This window comes from Pseudoliparis swirei, chromosome 21 (assembly GCF_029220125.1).
Source record: "Pseudoliparis swirei isolate HS2019 ecotype Mariana Trench chromosome 21, NWPU_hadal_v1, whole genome shotgun sequence".
Lineage (NCBI taxonomy): Eukaryota > Metazoa > Chordata > Actinopteri > Perciformes > Liparidae > Pseudoliparis > Pseudoliparis swirei.
The window spans coordinates 9,070,525-9,076,848 of NC_079408.1; the positions used below are offsets into that span (position 1 = coordinate 9,070,525).

The 6,324-nt window shown below is 40.0% G+C and overlaps 1 protein-coding gene across 13 annotated transcripts in view; it reads left to right on the plus strand.

The window, feature by feature from the left end:
• LOC130211498 (NACHT, LRR and PYD domains-containing protein 12-like) overlaps window positions 1-6,324 on the plus strand; it is a 295,374-nt gene that overhangs the window by 180,411 nt on the left and 108,639 nt on the right. The window lies entirely within an intron of this gene.

The following is a 6,324-nucleotide window of genomic DNA, read 5'->3' on the forward strand; positions in this document are numbered from 1 at the left end:
TTCAAATAATTTTTTTCAAATCTGTTCGATGTACATAAATATGCGAATATCTCACTATGATCGTAAATCTTGAAAAACAGTTATAGACACCAAATTTCTTCCAGTACTGTAAAATGGATGCACATACACACACATGTTGTCTCGCAGCCAAAGACCACAACCCAACGGTGTCTTGAGAGTCAGTGGTGAGGCCTTCTCTCCCTGCATGCAGGTGACAGCTGGCCTCTCCAGGAAAACACGGTGTCAAAGCCAGAATCCATGAACTGCTTATTCTGCAGAAAGCCACGCTATTTTTAATCTCACACAAAATATATATAAAGAGAGAGAGAGAAATAATTCAAGATCTAGAGCTACAGTGGCCCGGTGCCAGGCAGCTGATTTGGCACACTGCAACGAGCCTTTTTTTCCCAATGAGTTTAAGTTTATAAACCAGATGGAGTCTGAACTAATGGAATTGTAAGATACCAGCTTGCATTGGGTTCTCCATTGAGCTTTTCTGTAGAAGAAGAAACAACACTATTGTGAGATGCATTTCCTCACCACATCTTCACTGAATCGGATAGAGTCACGGTTGTGGTCCAGTTAAAGGTGGGACATGGGTTAGGGTTGACACTATTTAATCTGTCCTGCGTTCCTTAAATATTCACCTTTAAGTTAACCGTTTCCTCTCGAGGCTCTCTCACTATGCCACTGACGAACACTTCGGTGAAACATGTCAGCACAAATGAACGGATCCCATCTGTTGGCCGATTGTATAAAAATAAATTACATTGCAGACATGCCAAAGATACGTTTGAGTTCTTTTAGAAATAGTGTTAACATTACATAGTTTGTCCACCAGAGAGCTCTGACTTCACATTGTCCCACTCAGAGCTTAGATCTGTATATGCGTATGTTTTGTGTTTGTCTGCCGATACTAAATTTTTTGCGTCGAAAATCCAGTATTGGTCATGTTATTCCAGGGAACTCCATAGGTGAGTTTATTAATATCGGATAGCACGTAGTGATTTTAAACTCCTATGAATGCATTGTCAGTTCGATTAGGCAAGAAAAAAAAGGTAAGATAAGGCAAGACTATATAACTATATCAAACGTTATCAATAATGGCTTGAAATAACCTCATATAACCACACACGCAACCTTTGTAGAAATACTACCTGTATATGAGCTTTTACGCGCTGAAGAGTCATCAGAGACTCATGCCACGGCTGAAAGATTCAGGCTGCCTCCCATGACCCCAGAGAGCAAAATAGAATAGTTGAGAGCTGTTGAAGCCAATCATTCAATTCAATTCAATTCAGTTTATTTGTATAGCCCAATTTCACAAATTACAAATTTGTCTCGGAGTGCTTTACAATCTGTACACATAGACATCCCTGCCCCAAAACCTCACATCGGACCAGGAAAAACTCCCAAATAACCCTTCAGGGGGGAAAAAAAGGGAAGAAACCTGGAGGAGAGCAACAGAGGAGGATCCTCTCCAGGATGGACAGATGCAATAGATGTAATGTGTACAGAAGGACAGATTTAGAGTTAAAATACATTCAATGAATATGACAGAGTGTATGAATAGTTCATAGTAGGCATATTCCACGATGGAGACCTCCACGATCCATCAGGCAGATGGCGGTGGGGAGGAGGAGTGGGCGGAATCTCAACAGGACAGTGGCGCAGTCATGAGCAGGAATTCCACGACCCAGACGATCCATCAGGCAGATAGGATCTATGCCGTCTCATAGGGTCCGATGACCCCATGAGACGTAAAGTCAAAAGGACTTCCGGGGAGAAAGCAGAGTTAGTAACGTGTGATTGAGAGATGAAAATTCATCCTTCAGGAGAGAAAAAAGAGGAGATAGGTACTCAGTGCATCCTAAAACGTCCCCCGGCAGCTATAAGCCTATAGCAGCATATCAAGGGGCTGGACCAGGGCAAACCTGATTCAGCCCTAACTATAAGCTCTGTCAAAGAGGAAGGTCTTAAGTCTACTCTTAAATCATCACCACTACAAATAAAACAAGGCTATAGTACCAGACAGATAACACATGCCAACAACTAATCTTAGCCCCTTATCTGTGATGGCGACATCCCCCACCAGAGAGCAAATTAAAAGAAAAGTGCATTGTGAAGTGCTTTGATTGGCCCAATGCTGCTTCGATCACTCAGGTGTGTGTTTGCCCGTCTGCATTTGTGCTTCAAACCTAATCATTTGTATGTGTGTTCATGTCCTTCTTACGGGTGTCGCTTGGTACCCTTTCGTGTTTTAGATGTTCAGATGGCTTGTACCATATCTTATATACCACTCATCTTATCACAGTATCCCCCCCCCCCCCCCCCCAGCAGTTATCTTATCCTGGAGCCTGTATGGGAGAGACCTGCCGGGTCACAGCAATGCTCACTGGCTCTAATAAGTGTGACCAGGGAGGTTTTGACATCCCATCATCTCTGGTTGCTCCAAAGGTTTGAGGGATAGGGGTGGACAGGGGCATGTGGAGCCAGCAGTTTCCAGGCCAACCACTCAGCAGGGTTAATTACTATACCAACAGGATGCCCCTTCCAGTGATGGTCAGTGCCCTTATGATCCACGCTTCATTCGCTCACCTTGCTTTTTTTACGCTTGCCTAAGTTATATCATGCGGTGCCTCTGAGACGCAGAGCCCTGCATGACTTGCTCCCCGAGTGATTTGAGGAGTGTAACTTTCTGCTCTGTTGCTGACAATGCTGTTATTATCTGAGATAATAGTGTTAGAAGGAGGAGAAGGAAAAAAAAGGCCAAATATGTCAATCATCTTTTTCCCACTCGTTTCATGTGGAGATAATAGTTCTAATGTATCATAGACACGACATGCATAACTGCATCATTTGCTCGGTTTGCATACGGACTCGGTATCCCTGCAATTACTGTTTGGATTTTCTCATCACTTCGGCTGTCAAATTTGAATATGGTTTTGTTGGTTGATAGGTAAATTGTGACTCCACTTTATGAAGGCTATTTAGATCCTGAGGTACAAATAGGGGGGTTGTCCTCCCATACAGGCTTGGCATCCCATGAAAGATTTGGGTTGTTAATTGATTTTTACATCTGAAAGAAATAGGTCAACATTGACAGGAATAAACATATATACAGGACTGTCTAAGAAAATTAGAATATTGTGATGAAGTTCTTTATTTTCTGCAATGCAATTAATAAAACAAAAATGTCATGCATTCTGGATTCATTACAAATCAACTGAAATATTGCAAGCCTTTTATTCTGATTTATTGCTGATTATGGCTTACAGCTTAAGAAAACTCAAATATCCTATCTCTAAATATTAGAATATCATGAAAAAGTATACTAGTAGGGTATTAAACAAATCACTTGAATTGTCTAATTAACTCGAAACACCTGCAAGGGTTTCCTGAGCCTTGACAAACACTCAGCTGTTATAAATCTTTTTTTTACTTGGTCTGAGGAAATATTAAAATTTTATGAGATAGGATTTTAGAGTTTTCTTAAACTGTAAGCCATAATCAGCAATATTAAAAGAATAAAAGGCTTGCAATATTTCAGTTGATTTGTAATGAATCCAGAATGCATGACATTTTTGTTTTTTTAATTGCATTACAGAAAATAAAGAACTTTATCACAATATTCTAATTTTCTGAGACAGTCCTGTATATATATATATATATATATATATTTTGCTTATTTAGATTAATCTATTGATATCACTCTCGTATCCATTTGCCAAATATGAAACTTCAAACAAGTTAGCTTCGCATAAGCCCTGGACATATCCAGAACAATCGTCCTTTCTTTGCAGGGCGTAGTAACTTCCTAGAGGCTCATCATTACATTACATTACATGTCATTTAGCAGATATAAGGGTGGTATAAATATTTTCATCTAACTCAGCAAGACAGCATATTATATTTGCTAAAATGTTAAACTGTTCCTTTAAAGCAAAATCAAAACATTATGTAGTTATAGTTATTCAAATTACAGAAAGATTGTAAATGCACTGACCCCCCCCCCCCTCATATCAATATCGAAGTTATATTATCACAGAATACTTGCTGCCATGCCGCTGACTGCTCCTTGCCCTTGTGACCTACCTCAGGAGTTTACAGATTACAGAAAACTAAAACTAATTGCAATAAAAACAACACGGCAGAGGCCGGCGACGCGCGGGATGTTGGAGGATTGTGAGCTTGTGGACGGCCGATAATCAGAAAGGCCACGCCTGGGGTCGGCACGTAGCCACGGCGTACAGTCAGATCTCCATTAAGATAGGAGATGGTGGGCCAGTGTGATAAGCGCTGACAGGACCTGATGTGATATCAGTGATGGGGCAACAGCTGCAGATGCTACCTCCCCCGTACCAGCAAAACAATCAGGGTTGGACCAAACATATTCTGGGCATTGGTATGTTGAGGCAGGTATAATTATCGCTGTGCGGTTGTTTTGGTGTCTCTTTGTCGCTTTAGGTGACACTCAGGTGCTGTATTTGAATTACATGTTACTGTACAGCCTCGACAATAACGGGAACAAAATTAATATTGGTGAGGATTCAGTTGTCAATTACTCAATGTTGACTGATCAGGATTTAAAAAATGATCAAGACATTAACTGAGCTCTGAATTCCCAACAATAGTCACTTCAAACAGAAGCGTGGGACCAGGGGCCCTCTGAATGCTCGTAGCCTGGGCCTGTGGGGGCTCAGTGATCCATTCACGCTCCAATATTGTTTGAAAAAAAATGATGGAGACATGAAAACATCCCTTCTTGATCATATTTTCAAACTTAATCATTTTTAAAACTATTTTGTGTTCAGTTCTTCAACACTGGGGGTTGCAGTTTAAGTTAATGGAGCAATAATCCAAATGATTAGTCCCCAGTGTTAGTAATGTCCATTCACTCATCCAGCCAGCGCTGCAGCTTTGTTTGCCAGAGCTATTTCATACTGCGTTTGGACTGACATTTAATAGCCTTTGAAAGCGAGACAGACAAAAGGGGAAATAAAGATTGTATTTTAAATGATCCTTGCATATTAGAGAATTATGACTGTGTTGTAAAGTTGACTTATCCTTAACCATCCCCATCAATCCGCCAGCTAAGCAATGAGCCATTCGACATTATGCAGCTTGTTAGCAATGTCCAGGCTGTGTAATTACCTGTGTCAACGGCAATGATTGTCTTCAGTGACAGATTATTCATCACTTTCTAATTGTTGAGTTTGAAAGAAGGATTTCTAGCTCTTCTAGGAGAGCCAAGTAAAATGATCTATGCTCATTGCTTTTCGTGGGTTGCACCTTTCAGGCTGGATCAAGTGTGTCTGCACAGTCCTGTCAATAGTCCTGATGCAAGAAAAATACCTATTCATTCTGGAAATGTAAAATGCATTCAGTATTATCTGAAAAAAAACTGCGACAACATAACTCAAAGGCTGCGACATGAATGGGAGACCAGACAGGTTAAAAGTAATGAACATATATTTAAATATATAAACTAATCGTGGAAAATCAGTCATGTCTGAATGCGTGGATGTGTGAGAAAAAAAAATCTGAAACAAACAAAACGTCCGCCATGATCAGCTGGAGACTTTAAAGCTAGAACCACACACTGCAGGTGTGGCTCATTAGCCGACAATCAACATCCTGAAAGACAACTAATTGATAACACCCCTTAAACCTATAGGAGATGGTTTAGTATACAGACCACCGGCCCCTATGTGAAGGGCTGATTAAATTAATTCAGCTACTCAGTGGTTGATAATAGTAGATTTGGTCCCAGTACTGCTGAAGGCAGCCAGGAACACACTTTCAAATGTAAGGAAACGAATGTAGGCGAAAAGCAGAGAATTAATTTGACCAATAATGTCACTTTCATTCCAAATGTATTGGCATGTCTTTGTCTGTTTTGCATCTTAGCTGCCGTTTGCAATATTAACGTAGGTATACATTATTTAAATAATATATATATGTGTATATAAATATGTATATATATATATGTGTATATATATACATATATGTGTGTATATGTATATGTATGTATATAATATATATATGTATATATACATATATATATATATATACATATGTATATATATGTGTTTGACTAAAATAAGGATATGTGATAGTCCAAATACTACTACCCTGTTTCAGAATAATTAATGTATTGTGTATCATGATATTGGTTCTTCAAGGGGGGTCCCCCGCAACGGTGGCGTGGAAAGAACAAAGCAGTCGACACGTTACATACTGAGCTCACTCTTCTGATCACCCATGCAACGAGTCCCGCATGACAACTAAATAACAAACGGGGTTGCGTGAGACTAAACACGG